This window comes from Nicotiana attenuata, chromosome 10 (assembly GCF_001879085.1).
Source record: "Nicotiana attenuata strain UT chromosome 10, NIATTr2, whole genome shotgun sequence".
In the NCBI taxonomy this organism is placed as follows: Eukaryota; Viridiplantae; Streptophyta; class Magnoliopsida; order Solanales; family Solanaceae; genus Nicotiana; species Nicotiana attenuata.
In genome coordinates this window covers 49,587,067-49,603,633 of record NC_031998.1, presented here as the reverse complement: position 1 = coordinate 49,603,633, position 16,567 = coordinate 49,587,067, and positions in this window count along the sequence as shown.

Sequence of the window (16,567 nt, the reverse complement as noted above, 5' to 3'; positions counted from 1 at the left end):
GCTGATTTTTGCAGCTTGGCCAAACGGGCTATAAGCACTAATAATGAGGAGAAATTCAAAAATAGCCAGATTTACCACTGGTCGTTGAAAAATAGCCAAGTTTCAAAAGTCATCGAAATTTAGCCACTTTAAATCTGAGCGAAAACACTGTTCAAAATCCGGAAAAATACGCCCGCAAATTTTACGGGAGTTCAAGCATAATTATGCTGGAACTCCCGCAAATTTTACGGGAGTTCCAGCAAGTATAATTGTCCAGTATAATATACTGGAGTTTGGAGCATTGGTGCTCCAGTCTCCCGCAAATTTTACAGGAGTTAGCAAAGTATACCGGTCCAGCATAATATGTTGGAGTTCGTACACAAATGCACCAGAACTCCCGTATATTATACTGGACCGGTCCGTGTTGCAGCAAAATAGTGGCTATTTTTTATTGACTTGTTTGACCAGTGTGAAAACTGGCTATACCATGATATTTTAACCTGATAATGCGATTGGGAAATGGACTGGCGAATATGGGCCGTTGGATTGAGGCTTTAGTGGGCCCTGAACCGTTGATTGGGTTTCCAGTTGTTGGGAGAAAAAGTGCACGAGGAGTCAAGTGACTGAACTCTTGTAAGGTAACAGTTGGCGGGAAAAAGTGTAAGCGGAGTGGGACCTACTTGGTTCAGTTGGGTCACGTGACGTATTCATTATATTGAGGGAAGACTGAAGACTGAAACTGATGAGTCAGCACCTGCCATGGCTTGGATGGGCCCCTGTTTGTGTCTTCAATTGGGCCCTACCAAAACTTTATGTTGGGCTTATGGGAGTGATACTGGACCAGGCCATCAGGTGGTGATAATGGTCCAATACTTGGTCAGTAGAGCTTATCTTTTCTGAAAGTGTACTGTAGCTAGAATTCCTTTTTTAAAAAATTATAAAAAATTAAATAACAGTAGTTTCCAGCTAGCTAATGCGCACTTTAGTTATTTTATGGAATATTTGTGACTTTCTATTTGCATAAGTATCGGGTAATCATATCCATCAAAATTAGACAAATATAAGGATGTGTTTGGTACGTTGGAACATGTTTCCCATAAAAAATATTTTCCTACAAAATGTTTTTCTGGAAAATGAGTGATTTATGCTACTCTCCTCAACCCACCTTCCCCAAAATCCCCATGTTTCTTGTAACCCCCCCCCCCCCCCCCGCACACACACACACCGGACTCTATTTTCGTCAAAAAATTTAATTATTCTTTTCAAAATTCACATAAAATCAAAGGAACTAGTGTGTTACTTTACTTTTTCACACAAGAACAAAGTAAAATTTGAGCTTGATAACTAAAAAGAAAATATTTTATTTTGCTGAAAAAGAAAGTATCTTTTCTATAACATGAAAGGAAATTACTCATTTTGTTGAATGGAAGAAAATACTTTTTCTACATCATAAAAATAAAATACTCTTTTTGTTGAAAAGAAAGAAAATACTTTTTCTATATCATGAAAAGAAGTACTTTTTTTTTGGTTAAAATGAAAAAAAAAACACTTTTTATATCATGTAAAGGAAATACGCATTTGTTGAAATGAAGAAAAAAAACTATATACAACATAAGAAAAAATACTATTAATAATATTTTTATTTAGGGTGGGGGTAAGGGTGGGTGGGGTGGGGGTTAGGGGGTAGGTAGGTGAGGGTGTGGGGGTGGGTTGGTGGGGGTTGGTAGAGATGAAGAATAGGGTGGGGAAGATTGAAAAAGTGTTTTGGAGAATGTTTTCCCTTCTGTTGATAGGGAAAATATTTTTATCCAATTGGAGGAAAATGAGTTGATGAGAAAAATATTTTCCAGAATATTTAAGCCAACCAAACATGAAAAAATAAAAAAATATTTTTCGAATAATGTTTTCCTTCATGCCAAAACACCTAAAAGCAATATGTACAACTAAAGTTCTTTCATACCGATAGTCACATCGATAGAATTGAAACAAATTGAGTACCCAAGGCTATGGCCTAGTGTAGACATGTGATTTTTGACCCTCCCCAAGATCTTTATATTTTAGCATGTAAATATTTAATTTAGGCCTAATAGCGTTATTTTAACTAATTTTTACTATTTTACTTTATTTTATTACAAGAAAACGAAAAATTATAAAAAATAGGTTCATTAATATTTTGTAGTCATTTTTAATCTTAAAAAATACAAAAATAATACCTTATCTTTATTTCTATATAATCTTGAAAACACAAAAAATAGTTTTATGTTTTATAGTTTAGTTCAATTAATTAAAATTAGTTTTATAATTTTATATTATAATTGTACATAATTTTAGAAGGAGGAATTAGTTTTAGGTTGGTTTATCCCGTCTTTATAAATCTTGTAGTCCATGTCTTTTTTAGTCTTTGACCCAATTCCCTAGCCCATAATCCCTAGGCCCATACCCCTAACCTAATCCCTACCCCTATATAATAGTACATACACCTAAAATATAAACCTACACCACAAACACACCCTAGACACCAAAAAAACGCCTAAAAACATATACAAGACAATCTGAAGCGCAGCTTTTCAAGAGGAACCCCCCACCCTGGACCTCATCATCTTCAGCGCAGCCTGCAGCTTCTTCTTCACAAACCTTAGAAGACCCTTTCTTCTCCAAGCCCTTCCAACGACCCTTCCTTCTCCTCACTTCGCAGCCAGCAACCCCGGCCGAACCCTCCATCTCCGTCGTCAGTCACCAGCAGCAGCNGATCACTGACAAACCAGCAGCTAGCTAGCAAAAGAAAAGAGGAAAAGGAGTTCGAAAAACAGTAACGAAAACAGGGGAGCGGGCAAAAACGTCCGGAGTTGTGTTGAGTCGAGGTTTTCCGATGCCGGTTTGAGTTCCGTCCAGAGGTCGCCGGGTTGTCGTGATATTTTTTCCCGTTGTAGTGATGAACCGTATTCGATTTTGTTCGATTTGAAGAAGGAGCTGTATCGCTACCTCTGTGATCATTCTTTTCTGATTGATAGTGAAACTAAGGTAATTTATTGCATATATGATGGTTCATCTGGTATGTATATGATTTTTGGTTCATGATAATGTTATCTACTATATTTTCTTTATTTTGATTTGATGAAAATGATACTTCTAATCTCAGAGTTTGGTTCCTTGTTTGAAAAATTGTGAATGTGAATTTGTTTGTATGGTGAATTTGTTCGTTTACTCGTTTCCTTGTTTGAATGTGTTTGTTTGTGAAAGAGATACATGCATTTTTTTTTATTAAAAGAGTCAAAAGCATTTTCGTTTTTTTTTTTTGAAATATTTAGACTACTGTGTAAGTGACAGTCATTACTCTAACAATGCAAATTATTTCCTTGTCGGATTTGTAGTATATATCAATGCACATGAATTGTTATCACAAACTCATTTGTTTGATTCACTGATTTTTCATATTGGTTGCTGAGTTGAGTGGGTCGCAGGTAGGCGAACCTGTAGGCGTAATTAAATCATCACAATTACGGGTACGGTTTCCGTGACGTGGTTGTGATACTTAGTCTTTTTTTAGATATAAGTAGGTGTATTAAAGTTTGCCTTAGCTAAATATAAAGCCCCTTTGAAATAATTTGAGGCGTGCCATGCCAAATAAAACCCCTAAGCTCATGGCCCTCATTTGATTAATTTTACTCCTTAGAAATCGAGGCGTGCCATTTAGTTGAACTTTCCATGGCCCTCGCAAACTTAAAAGCGCGTAGTTGCTTTAGGTGCGTTATTTTAATAACATTACCTTCATAAACTCGGGTGTGCATTTCATGTAACCCAAATCCAAATCTTAATAACGTTGAATAAAATGTGTTTCGGACTGCGGGTGCATTTCATGTGGCGCGGTCCAAAGACATGTTTTAAACGACGTTAAATCTTCTTTAAAATAAAATAAAGCGGTTAATAAGTTAAAATGCACATAGTTTAAACATGTATTAAAATCAGATAATAGTCCAATTGTAATAGTTTAAGCGACCGTGCTAGAACCACGGAATCCGGGGGTACCTAACACCTTCCCTCGGGTTAACAGAATTCCTATTCAGAATTTCTGGTTCGCAGAATTCACAAGGAAAGTCGAATTTTCCTCGATTTGGGATTTAAAATAAACCGGTGACTTGGGACACCAGAAAACAAACTATCCTAAGTGGCGACTCTGAACAAAAATAAATAAATAATTCCATTTCGAATAATGTCACTTAAAGTGGAAAAACTCCCTTATACACTACCCTTCGGAGAGTGTGTAAAAAAAGGAGGTGTGACAGCTCTGGCGACTCTGCTGGGGATCTAAACCCAGAACTTCGGTTCAAGGTTCAAGAATTCGAGCTTAGAATAGCCGTTATGATTGGCTTTATTTATTATCTGATTTTCCTACATGTTTAAGCCTAATGTGCTAAATGCTTTTACCGCTTTGATATTCTGTGAATTGTATATAAACTGCTAGGAAACCCTTCCTCTCTCTGAGTCTTCTAAATCATGGAGAAGGATGCACTTCGTGTGACTTCTCTTCTGTCTAGAGTCTTATCCCATTTTAGAACTAGGTTCGGACAAGTTGCAAAGCCGGTGAAGCTTCTGTATTCCCGGTACGCTGCCCCCCTCGGCTCGAGTTGTCCGCTCGGGTAAGCCAGGTCTAGAACAATAAACCAAGGTTTTAAACCTAGTATAACAAAGCCTCATGCCGGATCCCTAGTAGGAACGCTTGTTTGCATCATGTGCATTTGTCTTTGGGGACTCAACACAGGGGTTGGGTCCGTCTAGGACAGGTGTACCCAAATTAAAAGACCATCCTGATGCATCTTACGTGCTACTTGCGTATCTTCTGTTCAGGCTTGCATGTTGGCTGGCTTCTAGAATAGGGAAAGAAAATGAAAAAAAGAGAAAAAAGAAGAAAAAAAAAGTGAGAGGTAGGTATTTAGAAAATTCTAAAACACTCCCGAAATTCAAAAAAAAAATAGAAAAAAAGGAAAGGCATTTCAAAATAAGTCATGTTTTTCTTGTTCCGTCAAAATGGACGAACTACGCGGGTCTGATTCTCACCGGATGTGAGATACATAGGCAAACCTTATCGGTTCCGGCCCCCAATTTTCAAAAATCCAAAAAAAATTCTTTTACTTCCTTCTTTAGAAAATTTTTTCTTTGAGACCCCAATTTTTAAAAATACAAAAAATATTTTCTTTTAGTTTCTTCTCAAAATCAAAAAATACAAAAATATTTTCATTCTTCTTTCGAAAATTGAAAAGAAAATTCAAGATTCAAAAGTACTTTCTTTTTCTTTAGAAGTACTTCTTTCTTAACTTCAGAATAAAAATCCATAAATTCAAAAATATTTTTCTTTCTTCTTTAGAAGTTTCTCTATCGAAATTCCAAAAAAAAAAAACAATAAAAATCGAAATTCAGAAAAAAAGGAAAACAAAATTCTTTCTTCTTTAGAAGTCTTTCTTTGCAAAAATGCTGAAGAAAAATCAAAATCCAAAAATATTTTCTTTCTTCTTTATAAGTCTTTCTTTTGAAAAAAAAAAAGTAAAAAAAAAATCAAAATCCAGAAAAACATAAATTTAGTTTATTTCCTTTATTCCTAATCTTCCCGAACTACGCAAGATCTGATTCATGTTCCCACATGATACGTAGGCAACCCACATCAGGTTTGATCGAATGGTTTAAAAAAAGGAAAAAGAAAAAGAGAGAAAAAAAAAGGAAAAAAAATGAGAGAAAGGGAAGAAACAAAAAAAAAAGTGTTTATTCTAACATGCTTGTTGTTTTGAAATAAAACCTGGTCAAAGGTGGTCGGTTTGTTGGTTTGCAATGGCGAGTCACAAAAATAATCCAAATCTCTCGGAAATAAAAGCTTCTTCTCAACCAATGGATACAAGCACCATTGTTGTTGATCCAAGGTTACGAAAAAGCAAGTAGGCAAGTTGGCGGCGAAAAATTAAAAATGAGGCAAATGTGGGGTTGACTTTATCAGATTTGAGCAATAAAATATGGGCTGCTCGGGATGATTGTCAAAATTCGAGTGATGAATCCAAAGCAATCAAAATGGTCAAATGCCGTAGTAATGTTGATGTGTGAATGTGTGGCTAAGATGTTGCTTAGTAACTGGAAAGTCACTCCTCCTTCAGTCATGGTAGCTTATTTTGTCGTCTTTTCTTCTTCTTTTTGTGTTATCGGTCCTTTCATCCTTCATTCAATAAAAAACAGCCAGTCATTTTGTGTCCACTTTGTGCATAATTCTTTTCACGCTAGTTTTAGTGACACGACATGCATGCGAAAATTTTGGTCGGATCTTAGAAAACTGACTTAGTCTTGAATTGGATAAGTGAGAAAGAGACACTTTTGAAGAAGAATAGACACGTGAAACATTTGGAAAATAAGCATGAGCTGAGATTACATGAACCAAAGCAGTCATGCTCATGGAAGTTAAGGATCCCTACCTTTTGACTCATTTTAGAATATCGGGCTTATGGAAAATCGGACGGGTTGAAGTCTGTTTAGCACTAAGAGATAGAAAGTGTTTTTCAATAGAAGGTGTATTCCAGACCACTTGAAATGAATCAGTTAGTGGCAAAATACATCTTCTACATCAAGACAAAATCCAAGAAAAGTCACCCAAATTGACAAGGGTAATTCACAGCGAGGAAAGTATTGCTCATACAACTTTACACTGGAAAAAGACCCAAGAAGACAGGCATGTTCATCCATGATGAGATCGCGAAAGGATACTATAATTGGCGTTCTCGAGGCTGGGAGGCCCTTTTTCTGCTACCCAAATACTTTATACCCTTTGTCACCCCTTTGAGCCTGTGTTATTTTCATTGACCACCCTCTTTGGAATCAAGTTTAGAGTCAAAAGTCAAAAAAAATAATGAACAAAAAAGAAAAAATGAGGAAAAAGAAGAAAAATTCATGTCCCAAGAGTACAAACTGGGGCAGTTCTTAGAAAGTTCAAGTGAAAAGAAAAAAAGAAGAAGAAAAGAATTGTCAAAGGCCCATGCCCCAGGAAACAGAAGCTGGGGTAACTTGAAAAAAAAACAAAAAAGAAAAGAGAAAAAAAAGAGGGACAGAAAGAAAATTATTAGTTAGGTCAGATCTTTGAACTACGTTAGACCTGATTCCTTAAAAAATAAGGATACGTAGGCAGCCTCACGGTTCGGTCCAACCAAATAAGAATTCAGAAAAATCCAAAAAAATCCCCAATATATAAAACTGGGGCAAAAAAGTTTATTCTATTTTTAAAAGAGTCGATTCCAAAGTTGTAAGTATACAACCCCGTCATCTTTAGTCTGTTTTGAGCCTCATGTCGGCCTTTCTTCCTATCCATATCCAAAAGCCTTCCAAATAAAGACCTCCTGATCAACCTTCAAGAATGCCAAGAGATGCATGCAATGAGCAACAACTGTCACGCGACATAGACCACTGTCAGGATGCTCACACAAGAAAGCAAAAGAAAAAGAAAAATAAAAGAAAATGAGAGAGTCTTACTAGTGAAAACCCTCACGGGCACTGTAAGGCGACGGTAAGCAGAGATGAATAAATGAGAGAGACTTGTTGGTGAAAATCCCTCAGGGCACCACTAGTCGAAAGTGAGTCACGAAGTTGATGCAAGTGATTGGCACGAACAAGCCCGACTTCAAGGTCATAGGAATGGTAAAGAGGAAGATCAAATTTGTTCGATAGATTAGGCCGTTGAGTCCAAAATGCATGTCATGATCATTAAAGCTAGTTATTGAAAAGAAAAAAAAAAGAAAAAATTCTTCCTTCTGTCCTTTTGTCCTTCCGACAGGGGTATTTCTTGTTAATACTTGTTTCTTTGCATCATTGTGTCATTCACCCTGAGTCAGTCCTTCTCAAAACAAGCAAGAAAAGATTTCAAAATCTGCTACCAGCTTTTCAGTTGCACAAAGTAAATTTGGCCAGCACACTCAGTTGTCACTGTCAATATACCTTGAGGATTTATGCAAATGCTACCTTAAAAGACCTTTGTCAGCCTACTTGGCGCAAGCAAAGATAACTGGTGATTCTCTCTGACAGACAAATATTGCTCAAAAAGCAGGAAGTCATTCAAGATATCGGAAAAGGTCACCTAAGCAAAGATGTCCAGTTGGGATAAGGCTGATTGAGCCACAAATACAAATGGTACTGGGTGTGAATAATTTAGGGTTGATGCAGAGCAAAAGTCTCTTGAAACCGACTCAAGCCGATTGAGCAGAAGCCAAGCTGTCCAAGACTCAAGGCCACAAACCGACCACCGTTTTCAAAATTGACAAAGTTTTCTTTGTGTGAAACAGGTACAAAGCAGTGCAAGGAAAATGGTTCAAAAAAAGAGAAAAAAAGAGGAAAAAAAAGAAAAAAAATAAGAAAAGAAGAGAAGAGCCGACAAATGGAAGTTTCTCAAATCTTTGCCTTTATTTGTCTTGCTATTTGCATAAAATCTTGCCATTGATCTTCACATTTTTTCTCCTAGGATAAAAAGTCCTAGTATAATGGATTTTCCTCCCAATAAAAATCTTAGTCTGATGAATTTTTCTCCTAAGATAACATAAAAAGGGACCTAGTCTGATGAATTTTCTCCTAGGATCAAAATCTTAGTCTGATGAATCTTTCTCCTAAGATAGGAAACCTAGTTTGATGAATTTTCTCCTAGGACAGAAATCTTAGTCTGATGAATTTTTCTCCTAAGATAACAAAAATGGACCTAGTCTGATGAATTTTCTCCTAGGATAGAAATCTTAGTCTGATGAATCTTTCTCCTAAGATAGAAAACCTAGTCTGATGAACTTTCTCCTAAGATAGAAAACCTAGTCTGATGAACTTTCTCCTAGGATAGAAATCTTAGTCTGATGAATTTTTCTCCTAATATAACAAAAATGGACCTAGTCTGATGAATTTTCTCCTAGGATAGAAATCTTAGTCTGATGAATCTTTCTCCTAAGATAGAAAACCTAGTCTGATGAACTTTCTCCTAGGATAGAAATCTTAGTCTGATGAATTTCTNCCTTAGGACTGAAAATCTTAGTACTGATGAATTTTTCGCCTAATATACAAAATGGACCTAGTCTGATGAATTTCTCCTAGGATGAAATCTTAGTCTGATGAATCTTTCTCCTAAGATGAAACCTAGTCTGATGAACTTATCCTAGGATTCGAAATACTTAGTCTGGTGAAATTTTCNCCTTAAGACTACAAAATGGACCTAAGTCTGATGAATTTNCCTTAGATGAAATCTAAGTCTGATGAATCTTATCCCTTACGATAGAAACCTAGTACCTCGATGAACTTTCTCCTAGGATAGAAATCTTAGTCTGATGAATCTTTCTCCTAAGATAACAAAAATGGACCTAGTCTGATGAATTTTCTCCTAGGATCAAAATCTTAGTCTGATGAATGTTTCTCCTAAGATAGAAAACCTAGTCTGATGAACTTTCTCCTAGGATCAAATCTTAGTCCGATGAATCTTTCTCCTAGGATGCAAAAAAAAAAGAGACCTAGTCTGATGAACTTTCCCCTAGGATCAAAATCTTAGTCTGATGAATCTTTCTCCTAAGATAGAAAATCTAGTCTGATGAACATTCTCCTAGGATTGAAATCTTAGTCTGGTGAATTTTTTCTCCTAAGATAGAAGACCTAGTCCGATGAACTTTATCCTAGGATAGAAATCTTAGTCTGATGATTTTTTCTCCTAAGATAACCAAAAAAAAGGACCTAGTCTGATGAATTTTCTCCCAGGATCAAACTCTTAGTCTGATGAATCTTTCTCCTAAGATAGGAAACCTAGTCTGACGAATTTTCTCCTAGGATAATTTGAAAAATAAAAAGGATGTCTCGAAAAAAAAGGTCATTTGTTCATGCCTTTGAAAAAAAAAAGAGTTATTTTTTCTAAAAAAAAAAAAAATCCTTCTTGATTCATTTTAGCATAGGTACACAATTCAGTAGTCTGCTTTTTCAACATTAGGGTCTCACTCCCTAGCTGATGCCAGCATAACCCGGTAATCTTTTCCAACATCAGGGCTCCAATCCTTGAGTTGAGATTTTTAGACATAGGGCCTCCATTCCCTAGTCGCCTTTTTTGCCAACATTAGGGCTCCAACCCCTGAGTTGAGATTTTTAGACATAGGGCTTCCATTCCCTAGTCGCCTTTTTTGCCAACATAGGGTCTCCATTCCCTAGTTGAGAATTTTAGATATAGGGCGCCATTCCCTAGTATTTCCTCCTAAAGATACACAATCCTTATTTTATTACTTTCAAAAAAAAAAAAGTTTAGATTTTTTGTTACCAAATAACTCACAAAATTTTCCTAGTGAAAATTGGGGCAGAAAATTTCGTTCGCTTGTTTGTTTTTGGTGTCTGAGCAGGTTTTACCTCGAAACACAGGGTTCGAGATGACCAAAAGAATGAGTCTCAATCCAGAATAAAGAAAAATAAGAAAAGAAAAAGAAGTGAATCCAAATGCAGAAGTTAATGGAAGATGTGAGTTGCTCAAGACAGGGCTGAGTTCACAAGCTCTGCATGTCCCGTCTTGGTTTGAAAAGCTGAAGAAGATTGAACCAACACCTGCAGCTAACAAGCATCAAGATTCAGATCAGGGTCCGCATGAAGAACCAACTAAGACTCAAGATCAAGCTTCAGAAGACTCGTAGATAGGAATCTTGTAACTCGTAGCTGATAGGATTAGTTAGTCTTTTTCATTTTTGATTTTGATGTAGTAACAGGACCGCGGACCGGAACCTCGGCGAAACGGTACCTCGATCGGCTCTCCACCTCGGTACTCCATCACCTCATTCACTTCTGAACTACACGTGACCTGATTCCTTTATAGCCAAGGATATGTAGGCAGCTCAGATACCAGGGCTCGGTCACATTCTCCTTTCTATTAGCTTTTGGTCTCTCCAAATAAGGGTCGGGTCAAAAACCTGTCTAGTCATTCTTTGTCTGAAAACTCTTCGCGTTTCCAGTCAAAGAGGGGCAGCTGTAGACATGTGTTTTTGACCCTCCCCAAGATCTTTTATGTTTTAGCATGTAAATATTTAATTTAGACCTAATAGCGTTATTTTAACTAATTTTTACTATTTTACTTTATTTTATTACAAGAAAATAAAAAATTACAAAAATAGGTTCATTAATATTTTGTAGTCATTTTTAATCTTAAAAAATACAAAAATAGTACCTTATCTTTATTTCTATATATTCTTGAAAACACAAAAAATAGTTTTATGTTTTATAGTTTAGTTCAATTAATTAAAATTAATTTTATATTTTTATATTATAATTGTACATAATTTTAGAAGGAGGAATTAGTTTTAGGTTGGTTTATCCCGTCTTTATAAATCTTGTAGTCCATGTCTTTTTTTGTCTTTGACCCAATTCCCTAGACCATAATCCCCAGGCCCATACCCCTAACCTAATCCCTACCCCTATATAATAGTACCTACACCTAAAATATAAACCTACACCACAAACACACCCTAGACACCAAAAAACGCCTAAAAACATATACAAGACAATCTGAAGCGCAACTTTTCAAGAGGAACCCCCCACCCTGGACCTCATCATCTTCAGCGCAGCCTGCAGCTTCTTCTTCACAAACCTTAGAAGACCCTTTCTTCTCCAAGCCCTTCCAACGACCCTTCCTTCTCCTCACTTTGCAGCCAGCAACCCCGACCGAACCCTCCATCTCCGTCGTCTGTCACCAGCAGCAGCAGCAGGTCGCCGGAACACAAACACCATTCTTCAACTCATCTCTTCGAACCCCCATCTCTGACCAAACCAGCAGCTAGCTGCAAAAGAAAAGAGGAAAAGGAGTTCGAAAAACAGTAACGAAAACAGGGGAGCAGGCAAAAACGTCCGGAGTTGTGTTGAGTCGAGGTTTTTCGATGCCGGTTTGAGTTCCGACCAGAGGTCACCGGGTTGTCGTGATATTTTTTCCTGTTGTAGTGATGAACCGTATTCGATTTTGTTCGATTTGAAGAAGGAGCTGTATCGCTACCTCTGTGATCATTCTTTTCTGATTGATGGTGAAACTAAGGTAATTTATTGCATATATGATGGTTCATCTGGTATGTATATGATTTTTGGTTCATGATAATGTTATCTACTATGTTTTCTTTATTTTGATTTGATGAAAATGATATTTCTAATCTCAGAGTTTGGTTCCTTGTTTGAAAAATTGTGAATGTGAATTTGTTTGTATGGTGAATTTGTTCGTTTACTCGTTTCCTTGTTTGAATGTGAGTTTGTTTGTGAAAGAGATACATGCATATTTTTTATTAAAAGAGTCACAAGCATTTTCGTTTTTTTTTTAAATATTTAGACTACTGTGTAAGTGACAGTCATTACTTTAACAATGCAAATTATTTCCTTGTCGGATTTGTAGTATATATCAATGCACATGAATTATTATCACAAACTCATTTGTTTGATTCACTGATTTTTCATATTGGTTGCTGAGTTGAGTGGGTCGCAGGTAGGCGAATCTGTAGGCGTAATTAAATCATCACAATTACGGGTACGGTTCCCGTGACGTGGTTGTGATACTTAGTCTTTTTTTAGATATAACTAGGTGTATCAAAGTTTGCCTTAACTAAATATAAAGCCCCTTTGAAATAATTTGAGGCGTGCCATGCCAAATAAAACCCCTAAGCTCATGGCCTCATTTAATTAATTTTACTCCTTAGAAATCGAAGCGTGCCATTTAGTTGAACTTTCCATGGCCCTCGCAAACTTAAAAGCGCGTAGTTGCTTTAGGCGCGTTATTTTAATAACATTACCTTCCTAAACTCGGGTGTGCATTTCATGTGACCCAAATCCAAATCTTAACAACGTTGAATAAAATGTGTTTCGGACTGCGGGTGCATTTCATGTGGTGCGGTCCAAAGACATGTTTTAAACGACGTTAAATCTTCTTTAAAAAAAAATAAAGCGGTTAATAAGTTAAAATGCACATAGTTTAAAACATGTATTAAAATCAGATAATAGTCCAATTGTAATAGTTTAAGCGACCGTGCTAGAACCACGGAATCCGGGGGTGCCTAACACCTTCCCTCGGGTTAACAGAATTCCTTATTCAGAATTTCTGGTTCGCAGACTTCACAAGGAAAGTCGAATTTTCCTCGATTTGGGATTTAAAATAAACCGGTGACTTGGGACACCAGAAAACAAACTATCCCAAATGGCGACTCTGAACAAAAATAAATAAATAATCACATTTCGAATAATGTCACTCAAAGTAGAAAAACTTCCTTATACACTACCCTTCGGGGGTGTGTGTAAAAAAAGGAGGTGTGACACCTAGTAATCAATAAAACTGACGTAGAACCATGGGGTCTCATGTTCAAATCTAAAGGGAGGCAAAAAATACTAGGTGATGTTTTCCCCTTCTTATACTTTGATGGACAGAATAATCCAGTATCTGTGCTGATAGAAAGTAGTAGATATTAATAGAATAGCTAAGTGCGCCCAAAAGCCATGTTAATGAGTCGATTGCACTTCTATTTATGGTTTTTGATTTTGGGACCTAGAGGTATAAGAGAATTTCTGATGGTCCACTGTTCTATGAGCTTTGATGTAGGAATATACGTGGATTAAGAGAGCGCAACCAATTACATTATTTGCTAAATTTACAAACCAAAATAAATTACATTAGGCACAGTTATCGCTTTCGAAGTTCATCCCGTCTTGCGATGATTTAATTGGTTTCGTTCAGCTCACACTTCAAGAACTTGTACTAGAAAAGAAAATTTATTTGAGTTCATAGATACTGAAAAGATTAGTTGAGGTAAAATTATGCGCAAGTCTTACATGCTTACTAACAGAAAGAGAGTATTACTCAAAAGGTCACTCAACTATCCCAAATTATTTTTTAAAGTTACTTTTCTTTTGTTTGTAACAACAAAATCACCGAATTATGCCTATTGCACTCAGAAGGTCACTCAACTAGATTTTCCAAATTTTGCATTACCAAATACATATTTTATCCTCTAAATTATAAGTATTTATCTTTTTTTTTTAAACTTTTTAATATTATGATTTCTTTTTAATTTACATTATAGACTTACCTATAGAATAAATAAATATTATTTATAAATTAAAAAAATAAAAAGTATTTAGGCATATATAGTGTTGGAATAATAAAATAATGAGCATAGTAAAAAAATTAATTGAAATAATTATTTAGTATTAATAACAAAAATTCAAAAACACAATTACGAATGAAAGAAAATAAAGGTTTTAAAATATACATTTCATGCACTTAATATAAAATAATTATTTAAATAAAGGTATTTTTATAACATACATTATATATTCTTGAAAATTATGCTCAATTATATTATATATGTTTCATGCACGACTTAACATAGCATATTTTACCCTATACAAATAATCCTCCTGCTTTCCGGTGACATAACTTTGTGTCGTCGAAAAATTAGTAGAAACATAATCATATAATTGAGCATAATTTTCAAGAATATATAATTTATACTATAAAGATACTTTTATTTAAATAATTATTTTTATATTATGTGCATGGAACATAGTAACCTTTATTTTCTTTCATTCTGAATTGTGTAAATAAATTTTTGAATTTTTTGTTGTTAATACTAAAAAATTTTAAAAAATAAAAAAGAAGATAAATGTTTATAATTTAGAGGGTAAAATAAGTATTTGGTAATCCAAAATTTGGAAAATCTAGTTGAGTGAGCTTCTGAGTTCAATAGACATAGTTCAGTGACTTTGTTATTACAAACGAAAGAAAAGTGACTTTAGAAGATAATTTGGGATAGTTAAGTGAGCATTTGAGTAATTAACTCATTAGAAAGAGTATAAACTCGTCGACTCGATTTCATTATTATGAAAAATATTGTCAAATCATATAAAAAAACGTAAACAATCACTACTGAGAAATTTTACAATGTGTGAGACTTGCCACATCATACTTGGGTGAGGCTATTTATCGTTTGACACATGGAGCCATGGACCCCACCCTTCATCATCATTCTCTCCCTCATTCTTGACCGACATTCTCACTCCTACCCTTCATCATCACTTCTCAGTCACAATTCACCTACTCTCACTTCCGGTCATTCCTCATTTTTTCTTCTTCTAATTCATTCTCCTCCCCACGGACTTCACCCCCTATATATCCTCTTCTCTTGTTATAAATCCTATAATTATTATTTTTTTACAAATCCATTCGGTTAGCTCTTCTTTCCCACTGAACTTTGTACCCAAAAAAGAGGTTTGAATTTATGAAATATTTCAATCACATGTCAGAAACACAAGACCGAGGATAATAACAAAAAGATGACTTTTGAAGCAAGAAGCTCTCACAAAATTAAAGTTAATTAGCTTAATCAATGAGCAAATGCCAAAAAAGCTCAATTCGAAGAATAAGCGGATGAAAAAGACATTTGAATAGTAAAATTGCTTTTACCCGTATTTTTAGTCTCAACCCTTGCATTCAAAAGGGATAGAGAAATTCATGAAGAAGGGGCAGATGGCTGTAATTCTAGTTTCTGAAGAAAGAGAGTACTCTTCGACTATTTTGCTTATAATTTGAAAAAAGATGCCTAAATAATATTTTCGTTCAAAATTTATAAAAGCTGCACAGCCATAGATGTACACATGCCAAAAATGAGTAAAACAGAAAAAGAAAATTGCTTGAAATCTGCACTTGCTCCAAGTGTGTGTGAAGTTAGGAAAAAATGTTAATTTAATTTTCATCAATTTACCCTACAATTTTGGTATAGTTGAAAATAATCAATTGTTTGTGTTGAGGAGAAGTGGAGAAGAATAAAGAAAATTGAGAAGATGAATCCGGGAGTGAGAATGTCGGTCAAGAATGAGGGAGAGAATGATGATGAAGGGTAGGGTCCGTGGCTCCATGTGTCAAACGATAAATAGCCTCACTCAAGTATGATGTGGCAAGTCTCACACATTGTAAAATTTCTCATCACTACTAATCTCCTCACTTTATGTCCAGAGAGTATTAACATTTTCACCACATTTCATCTAAGTCCTCGCTTGTTTGAACAATGGTCTGGGGCAAATAGCATCCTTGGTCCAAACAAATTTAGTAATTTCTTCGAACTTATACCCAAAGTCACATTGAAAAGAAACTATAAAAATGCATGATAATACTAAAAGAATTTCAAAAAGATGTTAACATAGCTAGTTTGGTTAATTTTTTAGTTCAACATTTGAGACAATATCAAGCAAAGCATGCATTGCCGGCTTTTAAATTTAATACCAAATCGGTACAAATCAACCAAATCAATTTCCATCTGAGTGTGCGTTAGATTTGTATGGTACTTCCAGCTAGCCTACAACACCCCTAGCAACAGCTATGGGTCAACTGTCAAGTGTGCAAAAGTGGGAAACCAAGCCAGATGAATAGATTATAGACGCCTAGTTATGTGATCAACTGGTTGGCCCAATATCAATTTTCCAAACCCACAGAGTCGCTCACACAATAACCACACCAGAGTATAGCAACAACCACAGAGACACGCAAAAAGGATAAGCTCCTAACAGTAGTACCTAAAGATCTCAACAAATAGACATTTCGCTCATGGGGCAA